The 22103-nt window shown below is 40.9% G+C and overlaps 1 protein-coding gene across 11 annotated transcripts in view; it reads right to left on the reverse strand.

Annotated features, from left to right (window-relative positions):
* Positions 1–22103, reverse strand: part of TENM4 (teneurin transmembrane protein 4) — a 2292082-nt gene that overhangs the window by 1729881 nt on the left and 540098 nt on the right. For all 11 annotated transcript variants that reach the window (XM_075126359.1, XM_075126347.1, XM_048840453.2 and 8 more), the window contains exon 3: positions 1879–1965. The gene's annotated coding sequence lies outside the window, so the exon portion shown is untranslated. The remainder of the gene's footprint in view (positions 1–1878; positions 1966–22103) is intronic.

Genomic DNA, 22103 nt, shown 5'->3' on the forward strand with positions numbered 1-22103 from the left:
AGGAGAAGCAAATCTTATCTGCCATTCACTTTCCCCACTGTAGTGTTTAGATGTTGCTTGTAATTATTAGAATTGGGAGCACTGGCTGTTGGGAGTCTGAAAGGTCAGGAAACAGGAAGGAGGAGGGAGGAGTTGAAGAGGCTGAGGGAGAGCTACTGAGGGTGCAGCAGCAGCTTGGAAAAGAGGTTTCCACTTTATTTTTTAAAGTCCTGTTGAAGTCTATTAGTATCTTGCTTGGCCACTACAACACCCACACAAAGCCAGAATATTTTAACTCTGAAGAGGTAGCTGAACTTCACACTCTTCCAGCAAGGGAAAGTATTCATCTGATCCTCACTATGCCCCGATACGGACTAACAGCTACCACTCTGAAAACTGTGCTCTGTAGTTTGTATTACCAGCCATTCGGTTAGTTAACGTAAGCCAAGACTTTTACTAAACCATCAAGCATTCTATTGAAAGGCTGACTTTTCTAAAGAAAGAGCCCAAATTAATCAGTGTGGGGTTTTTTTGTTTATTACCCATTCAAACTAGAAATCAAGAAGGCAGGTCACATTACCACACAGCACAATTTAGTTAGAAACTTTCACAGTCTGTTACAGAAATAACAACCAACGTAGGCAATAACTTCCCTTTGCATTATTCAAGTAAGATGTTAAATCTTTAAAGTTCCCTCCCAGACACAGAAATTTCACAAATAATGTGTTCTTGCTCCTGTAGGCCATCTTAATCCTACAGTGAAATCACAATAAACTCTGAGGGAAAACACAATAAAAACAAACCACGGGGGATGTAAGCAAAGAATTACAGGATCAACAGAAAAAGCAACATGGTTGTGGGGAGAACTATCTGGCAACACCCAGAACTGAAAATAACTGCTACAGTCAAATTAGCTGTTCAACCCTGAAGTGAAGGGAGACAACCATTATTGACTGTTAAGAACTGTGTCTACTTACACCAAGACTGCAGTGGCTTATGGCCAATTAAAAAATAATTACTTTGAGAAGTTTTAGTTTGAATTATCCAAATAAACAAATACACATAATTGATGCTGAAAAAAATTGTGAAATCTTCCTGTTTTGTTTTGACCAGATCTACTGATGAGACTTGAAGCTGAAAACCCATGCACAGATTTGAAATTTTCACCCATGGTCCTCAACTAAAATTTATCCCTTTAGTTTTAGATTTGTTACTTTTCTGGGAAACAAAAAACAACCACCTCTTCTTTGCCTGCATTTCCTTTACAGTGTATATTCAAGTGAAGATCATCATTCGACTAGGAATAGAGAGAATGATTAAGTTTATTTTCAGACCCCAGTTGCATCTTAGACATATAAAATACTTAAAAAAACCCCAAAACCCCAACAATTCAATGCTGACTCTTCTCCATACATTAAAATCACTAGTCATGCTCACTAGAAGCTTTGCGGCTAGACATGATTACAGCTTCATTGGGATGTTTCTGAAAATCCTTTGTAACAACATACCGCATTTCTGTACAAAATTCTCAAGTGAATAGCAAAAAGATGCTGTAGACTTTAAGTTCATATCAACAATAAGAACAAAAGAGGAACTGACCTCTGATGTGATGCAGTGAGGTTATTTAAAGAACAGTTGTTTAAAAAAACACATATATGGTAAAAATTACCAAGCAGCAATTGTAATAACACATTTTAAAAAATACAAAGAAATCAAATACATATCTGGAGGAAATAAATTATTCTGCATAACAGGTAATTCAAATGACCACCCCTTCAATGGACTTGCTGTACCCAGCTTCTTGAATCTTAAAATTGATTTGTGGTCCCACTCCAAGTATTTCTATATTGCTTAGTTAAATTTCAGTAAGAAAGATTTTAAAAGAAAATAAGAACCTACTTGTATCACCACTGTCCTTAATGCATCAATGACACCTTCACATCAGAATCGTTAACAGATTAATCCTGTCTGGAAGACTGTAGTGTCCTGTAATGAAAAATTATGAGCCATATTGAAAAGGATTCCACCATTTTTAGTTAATAGCCTGAGATGGCCAGACTCGCATTCAGAAGTTACTATTCAACTCAGGTATCTATCCATCCTACCTAGATGGTTATAATGCACCTATCACATTGATAGTTATGTATTATCTAATTGTCTAAGAAATTGTCAGATAATTCACGTTTTAGCTGGTCTAAAAAATATTCAAAGCTGAATATCACTACTAGACAATAGTTACCATAAAATTCAACTTTCAAGAGCTAAAAAGGGAAAGGAAATAATGCATTGTAAATAGAGGGCAAAAAAAGTTGGCTTTTTGTGTTTTTTTGGCCAAACAATGCACATTTGTGTTGAGTGACATATTTTGGGAATTCATGTTCAATTCAAAATTGTTTTGATCAAAACACAAGATTCCCTAAACCTCCTCCCCCAAAATTGAAGCATTTCATTGACATTTTTGGAATGAAACATTTTAATTTTCAAAGTCAACACAGCTTTGTTTCTAATTTTACTTTTTTTTTGGCCATAGTTAAAACAATTCATAACTCTAAACATAAATGGTTTGTTCAACTTGCTGGTGTGTGTGTGTGTTTGTTTTTCACTGAAAGTTTCTGGTTTCGGATCGATCCAAAACAAATTCTATTCCCCCTTTTTCAGTTTGGCTAGCAAACAAAAACAAACCAATTCATTCAGTTGTAATTTTAAAAGACTCTAATGATCTGAAATACATTTTTGATACACAGTTTTACAGTGTTACGGTCTGATGTCCTGGCATCAGATTGATTAAGAAGCAATAAGAGCCAAGTTAGCTATTGGAAAGCTAGGATTTTCCTTTTGCTAATAGTGTGTGTGTGTGTGTGTGTGTGTATATATATACACACACACAGTCACCCTTTCTAGCATCAAGAATTCCATGATATTGAATCTTAACAATTTAACTGGTGCAGAACTCATCACCACCTGACAGACCATGTCTACACTGTCCCATAGTTTTGACTCATGGGGTGCAAATAGCAGTTCACACCAATTTGAACGTGCTGCACCTCCCTTGTGTGGATGCTATGGGTCTGAATCTAAGGGTCCTGAGATTAGTGTGAACTTGGGATCTTTAAATTCACACCTGCCACACCCACACTAGGGAGTTACAACTTAGCTCTGTAGCGTGCATTGTTCTTCATGTGCCCTGAGTCCAAACTGCGGGACAGCAAAGACATGCCCTTACACTTCAACCCAGTATAATTAAGCTGTGGATAAAATTCTACTTTTGTGAGGATGAGGGAAGAATCTTTGAGAGGACAAGTCTACACTTCCACACTACATCGGTGCAGCTGTGCCTCTGTAGTTCGTCTGGTGAAGCCGCGCTATGCTGATGGGAGATTGCTCTCATAATTACTCCACCTCCATGAGAGGCGGAAGCTATTGTAACTTATGTTGCTCAGGGGGGTGTTGTTTTCATTTTCACATCCCTGAGCGACATAAGCTACATCACGTAAGTGGTAGTGTAGACCAGCCCTGAGACTTTCAGAACAGTTCAGAGGATTTTGTTTCTGCTATTTTATTAAAAGTAACAAAAGATGTGTCTCTAAATCCTTTTGACAGCTTTGCATGCCTCAGCCTCTGTCCAGATACTTTTATGGGTCTCATCACTGCAGTATTTTGCTGGGTTTTCTCTGTTTTAAAATGGTGCCTATTTTAAGGGGCACATAGTTCTGCAATTTATGAGCAAACACTAGGGCATAGGGTGCATACACCATTTACGTAACAGAGTATATGTTGTGTTTCATGCACACCATAAATATACATGCATGTGTAAATTAAATTGTAGGATTAAGAGGGAAAAGATGGTTGTGTGCTAAAGCATAGGACAGAATTTGGAGCCAGGGGGTTAAATCCTATTTGTAATACTGACTTCAAGGCCTTGACCAAATCATTTAGGATTTGATTCAAAGCCCATTGAAGTCAAATGAGACTCCTTCTGACTTCAGTGTCTGTTAGATTGTGCCCTAAGCACTTAAATGAGTTTTACACAAGTGCATCTACACAGACTTCAGTGGAGTCACTCCTGATTCACTTCAGGGTCAGAGCAGAATCTGGTCCAATGTTGGCTAAAAAACTATTAAAAGAACTCCAGGCACCCTAGCTCAGAGCCCCAAGTAAAATCCAATATGGCTTTTCTGGAGGTACTCCACCACATTTTCTTCATCCTTACTAGTTCTCCCAGGGTAGCATATTGGTGTGTGCAAAGCACTTTCAGGTGCCACAGAAAGCAGAGAGTATTCATTATTATTATAACAGAGGGCCATAAAGAGCTTGAGGAAACAGAGGGGTTTTAAACAAAACTGGCCAAATTTTGAAACAGCAGCTTGCAACTCAAATATTAATTTTTGTACAGCTCCTTGAATAGCAAGACAAAGTATCAGATGGCTCTAACTGCCATGCCGCTTACAACTGGATGTAGGGAGTGCGTGTAGAATGAAAGCTAGATCCATTGGTCTGCATGTGTGGGAATGAGTGCGACTGGTGTTCCTACTTTTCCAATGTTCTGACATTTTGGAAATAATCTTATTTTCTTTCTTTGTTTGCACCAACATTAGAAAGGACTCTAAACAAACTTCTTAACGCTCACTTTGGTAATTCGCTAGCATTTAAAACTACTTAAAAAAAACAGTTCCACCCTGAAAGAGCTTTGTTGAATTATGCAAGAGCAAGCCTCATATTTCAGCTTCAATAAGGAAAATGAAAGTGATGTTGGATATTAAGAAAACACATCAGGTTCAGAGGTCTGTAATTAATCTTGTCAGTGAATGCAGCAGGCCAGGCTTGTGTGCATGAACACAGCATCTTGGGACTTCTCTGATTTACTGCGTAAGTACAGAGCCAGCTTGGAACATCTGGGATTTGAACCCATTACAGTGGTTGGACATGGTTTTAGTGAAGTTCCTACTCATCACATACTACGCCATATACTTAGAAGCATTAAATATTTAACTAACTGGTTCATAAATTTTGTATGGAAAACAGACTGAACGTACGTTTTTATTAAGAGTACAGAAAAAAGAACACAAATTTCTAGGACAGATCTCCAGCCTAGTATAAATGGAAGAACAAAGATTTTAAGGCAGAACTTTTTATAAGTGGTAGGATTTTTGTTGTTACATAATTATATATAGCCAGGTCAATGTAGCCACAAAAGTACTTTATTAAACAATTGATAATGTTTTTATAACAATTTCAGTAAAAACAATTGGAATAAAATTTGCTTTCTAGACCCTGGTAATGTACAAGATCCATTCAGTGGTAACTTAAAACAAAGTCAAATGGTTTATTCTCTTTTTACTGTCCAAAAAAAGAGAAATTCAAAAACTGAGTTGTTTATGTGTTAAGAGCAATCATATAGGGCCTTTTCCAAACTCCTTGGGAAGTTAGAGAGTCCTTCCCTTGGGCTTGAGATTAAAACTATTACTATTCTCTGCAGAATTGTTTATTATTTTCACACTGCCCAAAGGTTTGGAAGCTTCTTTACAGAATAGGTAATTTAACTGAGTGACTCAGGCCTAGCCCACACACAGTTATTGTACTAGTATAACTGTCTGCTCAGGTGTGATTGTTTTAAAAAACAAACAAAATAGTTACACTGGTACAACCCCTGGTGTAGATGCTATACCAATACAGCTTATTCCCCTTCACATATAAGAAAACACTTTTCTGATATAAGGCATTTTTATGGTGTTATAGCTGTGTCCACACTTGGGGCTTTTACCACTTTAACTATACCAGGACAGTTCAAAACCAAAAGTTAAAACTGTCAAAATCCTTCACAAAACAGAACTTGTATTCTCCGTACAGCTCTAATCACACTTCTCTTTGACATGCTACTAAAATACCAGAACAGATATTCTTGTGATGGTATTTTGAACATAGCTGGAAGGTAGATAACCTTTGTTAAATTTCCAGATACCATGCCATCTGCTGAAGTTTAAACAAAAAGAAAAGCTCAGCTTTTGGGTCCTATCATCTGAACACATTATGTTTGCCCACCAGCAATATGTACAATGTACTTGAATCTTCTTTGTATTTATATGGCTCGTATCACCATAGTATTTGAGCACATATCTCGTCATCCACAGTGGCGGATTAGAGATTTTGCCACCCCCTAGGCCCCGAAATAATTGCCGCCCCCTTCCCCGCACCAGCTCACCTCCGCTCCACCTCCTCCCCTGAGCGCGCCGCTGGATCCTGCTTCTCCCCGCTCCCTGCCAGTGCTTGTGCGCGAAACAGCTTCGTGAAGGAGTGGGGAAGAGGGGGTAACATGGCGCACCCAGGAGAGGAGGCGGGGCCAGGGCGGGGATGGGGTGGGGTTGGGGCGGGGCCAGGGGGCTTTAACTGGCACCAGGGGAAGCAGCCGCCTCAGGCTGCTATTATAAATTTGCTGCCCCTGCAAATTTGTCGGCCTAGGCGTTAATACGCCACTGGTCATCCATCTGTCCCCAAGGCTGCCTTTGAGCTCCATCCTTACACTTTGCCAGGTTGGTGGAACAAATTTCTGTTATTTTTCTCCTCTGCCTCCAGAAGACAGAATGTGAAAAACAGTATCAGGTGCCTCTTCCCCTGCATTAAATAGAAGCAAGATAGAAAAACAGATTTAAATGTTTCCACGGCCAGAAATGCCCACTGTGATCACCTAGTCAAGCAGTTTTCAAACTGTGGGTTGGGACCCCAAATTGTGTTGTGACCCCGTTTTATGGGGTCACCAGGCCTGCCGTTAGACTTGCTGGGGCCGAAGAGCAAGCCCTACTGCTGCGGCTGAAGCCGAAGCCAGAGGGCACCAGCCCTGGGTGGCAGGGCTCAGGTTACAGGACCTTGGGCTTTGGCTTCAGCCCCCCTGCCTGGGGTGGTGGGACTTAGGCAGGCTCAGGCTTCAATCCCTGCTCCTGGGGTCGTATAGTATTTTTTGTTGTTAGAAGTGGGTCACAGGGCAATGAAGTTTGAGAAACCCTGACCTAGTCTGACCTCCTGTCTAACAGGCCACAGAACTGCCCCAAAATAATTCCTAGAACCTCTCTTTTAGAAAAAAAATCCAATCTGGATTTTAAAATCGCCAGTGATGAAAAATTCACCAAAACCCTTAGTAAACTGTGCCAAAAAAGCATGCCTTCTTTCCAGTCTGAATTTGCCTATTAGCTTCAACTTCTAGCCACTGGATCAGGTTATATATCTTTCTCTGCTAGATTGAAGAACCATTGTTAAATATTTGTTCCCCATGTAGATACGTATAGATTGTAACCAAGTTGCCCCTTAGCCTTTCCTTTGTTAAGCTAAATAAATTGAGCTCTGAGTCTATCACTATAAAGCATATTTTTAAAAATCCTTTAATCATTCTTATGGCTCTTCTCTGAACCCTCTGTAATTTATCAACAACTTCATGAATTGTTGCTATCAGAACTGGACACAGTATTCCAGCAGTGCCATCATCTGGGCCAAATATAGAGGTAAAATAACCTTTTTATTCCTACTCAAGATTCCTCTGTTTATGCATCCAAGGATCATATTAGTCCTTTTGGTCACATTGTCGAACTGAGCTCAAGATTTCCCACACCACCACCAAAATTTTCTTCAAAGGCACTGCTTCCCAGGATAGAGATCTTTGTCTTGTCAGTGCGGCCTATGTTCTTTGTTTTTAGAGGTATAGATTTAGATTTAGCCATGGACTGAAGAGTAGCATTTTAGTATTAAGTGTGACATCCTGGCTCCACTGAAGTCAATGGGAGTTTTGCCATTGGGACCATGATTTTGCCTCAAGTTTCTTGGATACTTTAGCGTGGATGCTTCATCCATTTGTACTGAGAGAGGGGTAGTGTGGCATGGGGCAAGAATGTCATGGCTTCATACTTCATCCTCCCTCCATTCTTATTGGCATGCTATGAGGTTGGTGTTTAGGTTAGAGAACAGCAAGGCAAACAGAGCTCAGAATCAACCCAGCAACTGTTGTGGTGAGCATGGAGGAAAAAGTTAGGCCATGATCCTGGAAATATTAAAAAGTGTGAGTAACTAAGTTCAATGGTAGTATTCATGTACTCAGTGAAGGTACTCATATACATAAAGTTACTTGTTAGGATATAGATATTCAGGCCTGTCTGTAAAGGCCTGTACTTTAAGAATTTAGGTGTATTCTTATCACTTGGCTAGTTAGAGGTATAAAAGAAAGAATCAAAATCACTGTCTGCCAGTGTAAGGTCCTTCTCTTACTGTGACAGTCTGAGGCCCTGTTCTTAGGCTAAGGCCTTTGGCTAAGCAGCAGAAGCAGCCATAAGCTAGGAAGCGACCGGTCACATCCTCACATTCCAAACTAGTCACATTGAAATAAGGTGCTATTGGGCTGTCAGGCACTATCAGGACAGGATTGTATTCCTATCACCTCCAGAGAAAGGGAAGTGCCTAGAAAATGTAAAAGAAAACTTAGTTTGATAGCATCCTGTCTGGCAAGAACTCACTTATCAATAGCTGGGATGTGAAATCCTCACTTCTGTATTGTCTTGTCATTATAGTTCCCATTTTGCTATTGTTTGTCTGTATAATCTCTGTCTGGTTCTGTGATTGTTTCTGTCTGCTGTATAATTAATTTTGCTGGGTGTAATCTAATTATTGTGGTGGGATATAATTGGTTAGCTAATCATGCTACAATATGTTAGGATTGGTTAGTTAAATTTCAGTAGAATGATTGGTTAAGGTATAGCTAAGAATATTACTATATAAATTAGGGGCAAACAGGAAGTAAGTTGGGATTCGAAAATAAGGAAAAAGGAACTTGTATTTAAGCTTGCTGGAAGTTCACCCCAATAAACATCGAATTGTTTGCACCTTCGGACTTCGGGTATTGTTGCTGTCTGTTCATGCGAGAAGGACCAGGGAAGTGGGAGAGTGAAGGAATAAGCTTTCTAACATTACTCACATGCTAAAGTGAGGTCACAGGCCTCAGATATTTACGAGAATTGCACCTACCAAGTTTCTTAACACAATTCTCTGGGCACTGGAATCATGTATCACCAATTTATTTTATTTATTTATTTGTAGAAAGGGGAAACGTTTAATGGCCTGATTTCTTGGTTCCACAACCCTGTTTAATGGCTTCGGAGTTTCTGAACACAGGAAAATATACTAAATGCCCCAAAGCTGCAATTTAACCCAATTTTAAAAACTTGATTTCAATTAAATTATTAACAAATGTTACAGAATGGCAGTCTCTTTTACATCATTAATTATTAAATGCATTCATTTTCCGCGAAATGGAATTTTTACAAACCAGTCCATGCACACTCAAAAATTGTAAGGACAGTGCATACACCAGTATGAAATTAACACAAAGATTTCTATTCACTGTTAAATAGGAAAATGTGATAGTGAATCATACAAATTGCCAGAACAGATGTGGTGGTTGACATCTTGGTGGACAGAGTGAGGACTGAACCAGAGACTGCCAGAGCTAAATGCACAAGATGGTGCAGCGTGACCTCAACCAAAGCTCCCTAATTAGGCCTGCAAACAACTCTCAAATTGTGCACAGAGGCAGAACTGTAACATACACTTCAGAGGGTTCTATAGAGACTGGATCAAATATAGTACTTGAAACTATTAACTCCTTTCTCAAAACTGGACTAGATTTAAAGTTGGGCGAGGGCAAGGCAATATCAGTTACTGGACCAACTTCTGCTGGTGAATGAGACAAGCTCAGTGTAGTTTGAAAGCTTGTCTCTTACTGGACCAACTTCTGCTGGTGAGAGAGACAACTACACCGAGCTTGTCTCATTCACCAGCAGAAGTTGGTCCAGTAAAAGATATTACCTCACCCACCTTGTCTCCCTAATATCCTGTGAAATGGTTACAACAACACTGCATACACAGAGATTTAAAATTGACAAATGATCCTTTAAAAATGTAATCACCACAATATGAAAGTCCTGAAGAGGGATGGAGTTTGAAGAGGACTAATTTACAAATACAGCATTTACATTAATTATATGCAAACTGTCCTCTGACTGTCCTCTCATTTTCACCATTTTTCCACCAGCGTAATTCCACTGATTTCAGTGGAGTTACTCCTAAATTATACTGTTGAGCAAAGAATCATGTCTGGAAATTCTACATTAGTTATTTTTGTTTTCTTGAAGGTTTTTGGTTTTTTAGTGAAAGAATCTGACAGAAACATGGCTATTTATAATGGCATCAATTACTCATGTCTCAACACACTTACAGTCCACATTATTCCAGAATTCTTATTCACATACCTTCAGACAGAATCACACATCTACCAGTCCAGGGCTTGTGTTGGACTTTTTCAGGATTTTGTCTCTGCATACTTCACCTAGATGTATTTACTTAGGCTAGCCTGGGAATGAAGCTTCAGTCCTGAACCACAAAGGTTGGGGCAGAGACAACGGAGAGGATATGACATGACAGCACGTGGTATTTTAATGCCCAAACCACAAAGTCCACTAGGGTACATTTGTTTTCAGGCTAACAACAGTTCATAATGGTTTAGCTGACTAAACACAAGACTAGGAATTAAGAGGTTCTAATCATGGTTCCAACATTGGCTCCCTCTGGGGTCTTGTGAATGTCGTTTAAACACTTTACCTCATATTCCCCCATTTATAAAAAGAGATTTAATAGGTTTATGAGGGGATGTTCCCTCTCTACTCATGCTGGGAGCTCTTTGGGTCAGAAACAGTCTTTTTTGTTTTGGGATTGTATGGTACCTAGCAAAACAGAGACCTGATCACCTATTAAGGGGCCTAGGCACTATTGCAATAAAAATAGTATTAAAACACAGGTTGTACTAGGCTGAAGGAAGTGTTATTTCTACTGCAGTAGCCCCTAGAGCCCTAAACAGGTTATGGAAGGAACTGTACATACAAAGAGTCCCTGCCCCAGAAAGCTCATGGCCTAGGATCTAGACAATATGCAACAGGTAAATAAAAAGACACACTGAGGGAGGTAACAGTAGAGACAGGTGTGTTTGGTAGTCAGTCATAGTCACCATTAGTGCTGACATGTACACATCATTTTGAAAAGAGTAGCCCTACTTAAGAACTAAGTACAATCCTCCCAGGCTCACTATCACCATGTTTCATTAGCAATGGGGCGGGCAGGCAGAGCTATAGAAAATATCTTTGTAAAGTATGCTTAAAGGTCAGCATTATAAATTGGGGTTCTAGACTTGGAGAACTAGCAGTCTACATGCAGCTTGCATTCCTGAGTCCTCCAGTGACTCACCAAACTAGATCCTCTCCTGAAACCTAATCCCCTCTCTCAACACCTACCCACCCCAAGCTTCCTGGAGATGTGCATCTCAGTACAAAAATAAACCAACAAACCAAACAACTTCCAGGAATATCAGAGCATGCAGAAGAGACTTGGATCTGCCATGGCAACAAAGAAAGGTAATGTGCCACCCTAACTTGTGAATGTGTTTCTACTCTATTTGCTCATCACCATAGACTGACCCAGAACTATCCAGGCAAATTCATCATGATCCTGCATAAATGTCTGGGAAATATTGTTTGTATATGGTAGTATCTAAGGCCACACCTGAGAAGGGGGGCTCCATTGTGAGCAAGAGACATTCCTCTACCCAAAGAGCTTAGAGTCCTAACCAACTATGGGTGTGAAGAGAAACAAAGGCCCAGAAAGATGTTTTGACTTGCCCAAAGGCACACAGCAACCCAATAGCTAAGTGCAGGATAGACCCCATTCATCTCCTGACTCCCAAATTATTGTCATAGCCGCTAACTTGCTATATGACAGTACTAAAATGTCTGAGTGTCTAGAAGGACCTTAAGGACTTAAGTGATCACGATCAGCAACTCTGGTTGCTGAGAACTGATTATTTCTTTTTTTCTTTTTCTTTTCAACCCACCATCCCCGAGTTCCTCATCATTATGTTACTCAAAGCACATCCTTGGTGGTACTTGAAACAATGATAAACATCAAGGAGGACACTGTTTAGCATAGCCAGTGTTGACCGCTTTGATATTTAAAGAATAATCTGGACCATTTCCCAGACTATACATCTGCCCATCTAATTTAGATTTTGGTAGATGAGGCTGTACAGGGACAGTATGAGGACGATTAAGAACCTAATACCAATAAAGACACCATTCTCACTCGTTGTCAAACTGCTGTGGGCCATCCTCTAAAGAAAATATGACAGATGGCTGGATGGTCAACAAATACACACAGAAACATCTTCTAGATAGTTGCAGTTTAACATGTGGTACTGCTTATCCATCTGTAGAACAAGACACCTGCCAGTTGTTTGAGTGATATGACTGGCTGAGCATTGCTAAGTGCTGAATAATTATAATGCTACCAAAAGAACTTGTATACAAGATACGAGCACTGATGCCTTTTGCAGACAAAAATTGCAAATTAAGGCTCAGAAGAAAGCAATTTCTGTTGTCAGAATATTTATTCATGACATACATTATCTGTACAATTCAGAAACACACACCTCCCTCTAATATATTAGAAAATTTGCTGACATGATGTAGAAAAGGTTATAACGGCATAGAATCTAGCCCTCTGAGTACTACATTGAGGCACAAGGACATGCATACATTTTCAAAACTAGTTACATAGTTGATTGTCAGCAATTCATTCTCCAGCAGGTCCATCACCTATCCTTCATTCAATAAACCCCAGAGTCATCAACATTCACAGACAAATGCAAAAATAATTTTTCTGCAGCATGCAATGGAAGTAAACATTATTTAGCAATCCAGGTGTCTAGGGACAGTAGTGATACCTCCCTGGAACGAATGACTGGCCCCAAATCATAAATTAATTGGTGATGTTAGGCAATTCTCCTTGTTCCATTACAGATTACCAAGATGGGAGGGGTTGAAAGTGCTTTGAAGGATAGGATTATAATTCAAAATGATCCGGACAAACTGGAGAAATGGCCTGAACGATGAAATTCAGTGAGGACAAATACAAAGCACTCTACTTACGAAGGAACAATCAGCTGCACACATACAAAATGGGAAATGACTGCCTAGGAAGGAATACTGCAGAAAGGGACCTGGGGGTCATAGTGGACCACAAGTTAAATATAAAAAAAGTGAACATCATTCTGGGATGTATTAGCAGGAATGTTGTAAGCAGGACACAAGTAGTAATTCCTCTGCTCTACTCCATGTGATTAGGTCTCAAGTGGAGTATTGTGCCCAGTTCTGGGCACCACATTTCAGGAAACTTGGGGACAAACTGGAGAAAGTCCAGAGAAGAACTACAAAAATGATTAAAGGTCAAGAAAACATGACCTATGAAAGAAGACTAACAAACCCAATTTTTTCAAAGACAAAGGGAACATGATAACAGTTTTCAAGTACATAAAAGGTTGTTACAAGAAGGAAGGAGAAAAATTGTTCTTCTTAACCACTGAAGATAGGACAAGAAGCAATGAGCTTAAATTGCAGCAAGGGAAGTTTAGGTTGGACATTAGGAAAAACTTGCTAACTGTCAGGGTGGTTAAGCACTGGGATAAATTGTCTAGGGAGGTTGTGGAATCTCCATCATTGAAGATTTTTAAGAGCCGGTTAGATAAACGCCTGTCAAGGATGGTTTAGATAATACTTAGTCCTGCCACGAGTGAAGGGGACTGGACTAGATGACCTCCTGAGGTCCCTTCCAGTCCTATGATTAGGGGTGTCCACCAAACTTTAGAAGCCCTCTGAATTCCAGTTTGCGAAGAATTCAAACAAGTGCTCCCCCATTGGCCTGCTTTGAATGAAACTTGCAAACACTAAACATATCGCCTGTTTGTATTTGTATGAACAAATTCCCATATTTACATTTACATGAGCACAAGCTTCCTCATTCACAACTTTCCTTAACCTTCCCGCATTACCTGTGTTTTTGCAGAATCCTATTATTACATAGCCAAAGTGTTATCGACTGACTTGTGCTTTACATTTGTTCTTTACAACAATCAAGGATGTACCACGGATGAACTATTCGGGTCTCTGTGTTCCTCTCAGAATGTGTGGAATTTAATTATTCATTTTAATAGGCATTTCTTTGGTGCTCATTGCTCCTCACAAATGTTAATGAGTTAACTCACAAAAGGTGTTGAGTTATGCCAATTTCCACTCAGTTTTAATCCACAATAAATTAAATCCACTCCTTTAGAATTAATACAGCATTAAGGTTGCCAAACTAAACACCGGACAGTCACAATATTACCAGAGTTAATGTTTCTCCTGCTATGTTAAGTCTGCCACACTGCACACAAGTTGTCATAAATATAAAGGGAAGGGTAAACCCCTTTGAAATCCCTCCTGGCCAGGGGAAAGCTCCTCTCACCTGTAAAGGGTTAAGAAGCTAAAGGTAACCTCGCTGGCACCTGACCAAAATGACCAATGAGGAGACAAGATACTTTCAAAAGCTGGGAGGAGGGAGAGAAACAAAGGGTCTGGTCTGTCTGTAGTCGTCTTGGCCAGGGACAGAACAGGAATGGAGGCTTAGAACTTTTAGTAAGTAATCTAGCTAGGTATGTGTTAGATTATGATTTCTTTAAATGGCTGAGAAAAGAATTGTGCTGAATAGAATAACTATTTCTGTCTGTATATCTTTTTTGTAACTTAAGGTTTTGCCTAGAGGGGTTCTCTATGTTTTTGAATCTAATTACCCTGTAAGATATCTACCATCCTGATTTTACAGGGGGGATTTCTTTATTTCTATTTACTGCTATTTTTTATTAAAAGTCTTCTTGTAAAAAACTGAATGCTTTTTCATTGTTCTCAGATCCAAAGGTTTGGGTCTGTGGTCACCTATGCAAATTGGTGAGGCTTTTTATCCAACATTTCCCAGGAGAGGGGGGGGGGTGCAAGTGTTGGGAGGATTGTTCATTGTTCTTAAGATCCAAGGGTCTGGGTCTGTAGTCACCTAGGCAAATTGGTGAGGCTTTTTACCAAACCTTGTCCAGGAAGTGGGGTGCAAGGTTTTGGGAAGTATTTTGGGGGGAAAGACGCGTCCAAACAGCTCTTCCCCAGTAACCAGTATTAGTTTGGTGGTGGTAGCGGCCATTCCAAGGATAACGGGTGTAATATTTTGTACCTTGGGGAAGTTTTGACCTAAGCTGGTAAAGATAAGCTTAGGAGGTTTTTCATGCAGGTCCCCACATCTGTACCCTAGAGTTCAGAGTGGGGGAGGAACCTTGACACAAGTTTATTCTATTTTGCACTCACATATTCTCGGTTGAATGGTCGTATTCATGTGTGAGCAGTGCAGATCCTAACAGGGAAAATGCTCTATGCTCTGATGTCCCAGACCGAAGGGAGGGAACCCCACTCATCCAATTTTCACACATCCTAAAAGCTGGGAGAAGAACTTCTCAATCAACCCTCCCTATTATGACATGTGACATGCCCTTTTCCTCAACTGATTTCCAAATTTGGGAAAGCTGCCAGATCCTCAACTCTGCCCAGTTTCTCTGGGGCACCCACATCCCAGCGTTCTCTTTTGACCATTTATAAAAATTTAATATTTGTCACACCAGCTCCCAGAGACCCCAATCAGGATCCAACTATATTGTACAATTATGCTACATAAGGGTTGTCCTCCCTTGACACCCAAATTTCAGACATAATTGAGGAGAGGCAGGATCAGGAAATATTCAACCCTGTCTCCAAGGAATTGCTAGAGTGATTGTACCATGGAGGGCTGTTTGCTCTTCACAGAAAGGATGCAGCCTTTTCCCCCCTCATGGTTTTGAGTTTTGTCTGTCAACCTGTGAGAGCAAGAATAAGCAGCCACTGGAAACTGCCAGTCAGAGGCCAGGTTCGATACATTTGCATCATGCATGTTTCTGTAGCAGATGCTCAGGCTGGTACCTTTTATGATCAGTAGAGCAAACCCACAACATGCAGAGCCTTAACAGAATTACCAGGCAGTACTGCAAGACCCCTGGAGTTGGTTTCTGTTACTAGCCATTTCCATATTTGGAAGCACCACAGCTATACCACATTTCCACACCACATTTCCACACCACAGCCCCTTCCAAATACTAAAATGATTCTCCATTTTTGGTCTGTTTCCTGCCAAGTTCTAGCCCTGTTCAATTTGAAATGCAGTACACGCAGTTCTCTGAAATATCAGTCTTTCAATGAAATTGCAAAAATTAGAGTTTTCTAAAGTAATGGTCTCTTTGTACGAGAGTTGGGGAAGTGTTTTGGGTCATTACAGAAGAAACCGGAATCCACTCTTCATTTTAACAGGGGTGCTAAGGCCATGTTTAAAAAACCTTCAAAGCCACATACCTCTGATTTATGTATTAAAGATATTGGATCAAATCTTTAGCTGGTGTAAATCATCCAATATCATAATAAGCAAGAGTATCTAAGCAGACATCAAATATATTATATTTACTAGCAGTTTCATAAAAAAACCTATTCTATTTACATTCTAGTGCAGTACAGTTTGTAAAGTAAACAAATAAGAAAAAATACGTTTTATTCATATATCAACAAGCAGAACAAAATACCATCTTGTCAGCTAGGAGACGAAATACCCTGTAACATACACACACAGGGAAACCTAACTAGACAAATCAGTTTCAGGCTCTAAAGAGCTGTTCTTAAAGTTTCTGTTAGAGTGTGTGAAAAATTTTAAATACTGGAAAACTTTGGACAAATGTTCCAAAGTTCATTTACTTGGTGGTGTTACTAACTACTCTGAAGCATTGGGTAATGGAAACTAATTGAAACAAGTTGTCTCCCCAACTAGCTTCTTTTATAATTACTAAAGTTAGTGACTTGGCATGAAACAGCCTCTTTTCTCAATCTACTGAATTAACAGAGCACTTTCCCCTGATTTATTCATAGGAGAGGAAGTGAATTGTTCTGTCATGCACTAGGCTGTTCCATTCATTTGATAAGCCATAGAATTAGGTGGACAAGATTTAGTCAATGAGTCACACAAGCTGGGGTCCCCCCCCCCATCTCCACCGTGCAATGAAATTTTGTGCTAATTTTCTGATTACTTGTATTAACTGTAGAGTCAGAGTATATTGGATTTGTTTAGTCACTCTTCCTGCAAGCTAATTCAACATAATGCTGTTCTTTACTTGGCAAAAAAATACAACTTTGACTGTCTTAAAGCAGAAATAAAAAGTCTTTAAGCTGGAATACAATAAGTTATTTAAATTACGATTCATCCCTTTCTGGTGTGTTATTTTGCCTACTTTAAGATGGGAAACAGACACAGACACAGCTAAGCTCCATTCTCTTCTGTCTAGCACCTGTTATCATTTACATCTCTGTAAAATGGCATAAAGCAATATACCATGCTGACTGAGCCGCACTTTGCACAGGTGGGACCAGCTGAACAAGGTATGTGGCAATAGAACACACCAGGTCCCTGTGAGGTTAAAACATTTTCCTCACAATCACACAGCAAATCCGTGGCAAACTCAGAGAATTCAGCTATCACATATATACAAAGGCCAAAGCCCCTGCGCTCCACAGCACAGATGGGAGCAGAAGTCTGTTAATCAAACATGAGAGGGCGGAGTGGAGTGAGAGGCGGTTATGCAGCACTGATTTGTAGCAGCAAACACCATCCCTGCATTACGGCATGCTTTCCAGAATGCACGTGCTGAGAGAGGGCATGGCATGCCAGAGGGAGAGCCATCAGCGAGCAGTCACTTTGGGTGATGTGCTCACATGGGAACAGTACACCATTTCCATTGGAAGTTGCTATATATACACACACACTAACGCAAAGTTGTTTCAATTTAACTCCCACTTTGTGGTCTGCACACAGTATTATAGAAAATACTTGACAGCAACTCTAGAGTGGGGAGCAATGACCCCCAAACAGGTGAAAGACAGGCTGCAGGTGCCGGGGGCTTGTAGCAGGGGAGGCACAGAGAGCAGGGGGAAGCTGGTGCATGCATATGTCCTGGGTTCTCTCATTAATCAGTGGTTCTTGGAAGCTGACAGACAATGCACCCTTCCAACTCTGCAGCATTGTGCCATGGGCGGCAAGAAGACTGGACATCAGCAAACCCAAGTCATTTTCAAGACTTGAAATCTGCTCTCCCTTGTTTGTACTTAGAGCTGGGTGAAATTTTTTAGATGAATAGTTTATTTCATGAGAAATGCAGTTTAGGTCAACCGGAAGCCATTTGCGAATTTGAAACCTTGTTTGGCCATTCACAAAATGGCCAGAGGAGGAAGAGCGTGCTGGTGGTGCTTCATCATCCTCCTTTTCCTTCTCCCTCTACTAAAACCTTTAGCCAAGTAGTTAGTGCATTCATATGGACTGCAGGTTCAAATCCCCACTCTGGAACACACCTGAAGTGGACTTGTTCAATGTACTAAAGATTCCACAAAACATCAGATTTGGTTAGAACTGATCAAAGCAACTTTTTTCAGAACTGCCACAGAACCAAAAAACCCTCCATCATCAATTATTTGCTTAGCAATAGTGGTATTCCCTCATACTACTGTTTAAGTGCCATCTAGGGAAGCCACCAAGGAGCTGAACTTGTTTCCCATGAAATCAATGGACACATTCATAGAGTCAGTAACAGGGCTTTTGATGCAAAGTGTCCTTACACACAGTCACATACTACAGTAAGGTGGATTTACCTAACACTTGTCAAAATATAGAGGACAAGAATAAAGAAACCTTTGCCGAGTTTTTCTACCCCCCCCCCTTTTTTTTTGCAAAACTAAAAAAAGCTAAAAAAATAAAACCTCCATCCAAATTCTAGCCATTTCAGCCAGCTTTAGATCCATCTCCTTTGGAGAGCTAAGAAATAGCTTATCTTCCCCACTAAAAGCGTACCTCTGCTAGTAAATCATTTGCACTCTGCCTACAGCTATTGTCCCAGCTAATAGCATGCAGCCAACGGATGTGGACTGAACATTCTTGGACAACAGTTTCTCCCTTCCCCTCCCACATTCACACAAAGACAAATCTTATTGGTGGCGCGTAAGTCCCACAGTGATTGACGGATATCCTAAAGACATCTATACTATACAGTTAAAAATACAAACAAAGCGTGATATACAGTTGCATAGAGTCAGGGCACACTCCACTGTTGTTGGGATGTCTGATCTACACTGTTAATATATCAAGTACGAATTGAAAAGGAGTTGATGTTATTTTTGGATGCCTTAGGTTTTAACATGATTTGACAAACTCCTTGCTCCCCTTAAAATAAAAGGCCTTATCTACATTTTGAACACTCAATTTACTCCAGCGGGTCAACTGCATTTGGCGTGTCACCTCTCCTCTTTCGACTATCTGCTCAGTATCCCAGGCATTGCCTCCCTGAGCTGGCAAGACTAATATTCAAGCAGATTTTTATTACGGGAACTAAAATACAAATGTTGTGTGAATTGCAGATGCCTTCCTTCCCTGCCATTCACAGAGTGACCACCATGTCACTGCACGGATCTCCTGTAATCCCCTTTGAGATGACTGTACAGCAGCGCCACCTACCCGGTCCTGCTTCCGAGTAGCCACTGCCTCAATTTCCAGTCTTGGGCTTGAGGGGATCACTTGCCTACATTCTCCACTGCAAGTGAGTTGCTGCCTTGTTTCCCCAACCCAGGAAAAGCTTACCGTCCCGTCCAAGTGTCTTCCTGGGCAGTTTTATTCCCCAGCATAGAACTTAGGCAAAAATATCCAAATAAAAAACAAACAAGTTTCTCTGTTCCCCCATGGGCTACAGCTTGCAGCTTCTCTCTTTGCCCCTCTCACTCCCTTCCCTTCAATCCCCACCCCAGTTCAGGGACTACTGCAGAAGCCCAGCTCCCCCTTATCTGAACCACTTGTTGGCTTTTTGTCATCACTAGCTTCCTTTTCAGTCTGTCTGATAATTGAACCTGGATAGCTGACCACCCTGTTACAGACTGTCACACTCTTCAAGAGCAGGGTATAGCTGGTGAAATGAGATCTCTTCCCCACACTCATAGGGCCACACATTACTCATCTGTTCACATGAGCACTGGGCAAAACACTCCCAAGAGCTGAGCGCATGGAGCAAACCACCAGGCTTTTAATTTTGCAAACTCTTTTGCAGTATAACTGGATCATAGACAGTGAGGATGGCAGAGACAGTCACTACGTCCAACTTCCTCGCAATTCAGGATTGTTCCATGCCAAAATACGTTCTTGTGCTTGGTCTAGTCTAGCCAGGCTTCTCGTAGGAAACTATTTCACTGCCTAAACACGCTGCTTATTACAATTTCCCACAGAAGGAGCACATCTGAATTGAGAAAGCACATGGCCAGCTATTCCATAGACACAGTAACTGCCACTGATAGCACACTCCCTGCAGTGCCCTTGGAGGCATTAAATCACCACTAGCCCTTGCCACTCATATGCTGAATCTCCCTTGGATTCTCAGAGTTGCTTTTACGGGCAAAATTCAACTCTGATTTACACTCCCCAGAACACCATTGAAGCTAGCCAGGTTGCACAATGCCTACGCAGAACTGAATTAGAGCCTTTGAGACAGAATTGATCCCTAACTAATTAACCCACAAACATTTATTTGCAGTGACAAAGTTTGCTTAGGTTCATTCAGGACAGAGAATTCAAATTCATTGTCATTTTTAATTCTCTCTCTCTCTTCAGAGAAAGAGATACATTTGCGAGTGAAAACACTGACTTTACCCATGGCAGGATCTCAACAGGATGCTATCATTACTGATAAGTGGGTTCCCCCCCACAGGAATTTGGCAAAATAAGCAATATGAAAAGGTGTTGGTAAGCAGCACTATACAGGTTGAATTTTCCTAGCTACCCGATAATGATATTACGACACGATGGGCAAGCCTTAAAACAAACTCCTGAAAAGCATCTAAGAACGGCAATGGCAGGATTTCTTATTCATTGGACCGCACTGATTTCTAGTGCAAATTTGCTCAATATTTTTTCCTACCTGCCACAAACTCCCCATCGGCTTTGACAACAAAAATGGTTTCTTTCCCACCTCATGCAATGTTTCTAGTAATCAGAGGTTCTGCAGACCAAATAGTACCTTCAGCTACACCTGTGCAACCTCACGGTCTTCCAATCACGTCCCCAGGAAGGCCTGTGCAACCCCATCAGCTTTCAGTGGGTTTGAACAGAGGCAACGCAAAGCATAATTTAAGGACAATGCTGCAGCACAGGTATAGTTCAGAGAGCATTGTGGGCTGCAGCCACTTTACAGGTGGCAGAGGTGATGATGAATGTGACGGGTTGGACCCCCCCTTCTGGGATGCCACCTGATGTACTGGGATTACACCGAGCCTCTCTCAACCAGCCAGGGTTCCCTCTCCTTGCTTTTGCTGAATTAGGCTCTCTGGCCTCTTGCAGCATACACACTCACAGGTAGGGCCACACCCCGCTGCAGTCAGACTGAAGTCAGCTCTGTGTGAGAGGACTCCCCCAGCACTCACGTGCACACCCCTTTTTGGAGATAACCCAAAATACAGTCTTGCACTGGATAAAAAAAATCTGCACAGCACAAGCTCATAAAAATCCACCCTCTTCCTCGACGTGAAGAGAGATGTGCACGACTTCACATCCCCCCCCCCCGCCTCAGTTAGAATTACATAAAAACTGGGTTGTATTATAAACAAGAAATAAGTTTAACTACGAAGGGTGAATTTTAAGAGGTTAAAGAGATAGCAAACAGAACAAAGCAGATTACCTTAGTAAATAAACAAAAGCTGCAGACTGAGCTTAACACACTACATAGGTAAGATACAAAATTAACAAATTCTCACCCTGAGTGATAAACAGGCTGGCAGATTAAGGCACAAGTTGCCTTGGCTTTCCTGGGTTTTCTTACACAGGCTAAAGATCTTAGCCTGGGACCATCACTTCTCACAGTCCAGTATTTGTTCCTTAGGCGTTTTCAGGTGTGTTGTGTTAGGGAGAGTGAGGACCCCTCCTGTTGTGATTGTCCCCCTTTTTTATCCCTCCCCCCCACTTGCTGGAAAGCTTTTTTGCTGTGACCCGGGTCAAACAGTTCCCATTGTTTAGAGCTATCTCTGAGAGGTTTCTACTGCACACAGTTCCTGGGGTGATCTTTATGCTAGTGTGCATTTCTTCAATAAGCC

This window comes from Caretta caretta, chromosome 1 (assembly GCF_965140235.1).
Source record: "Caretta caretta isolate rCarCar2 chromosome 1, rCarCar1.hap1, whole genome shotgun sequence".
Lineage (NCBI taxonomy): Eukaryota > Metazoa > Chordata > Testudines > Cheloniidae > Caretta > Caretta caretta.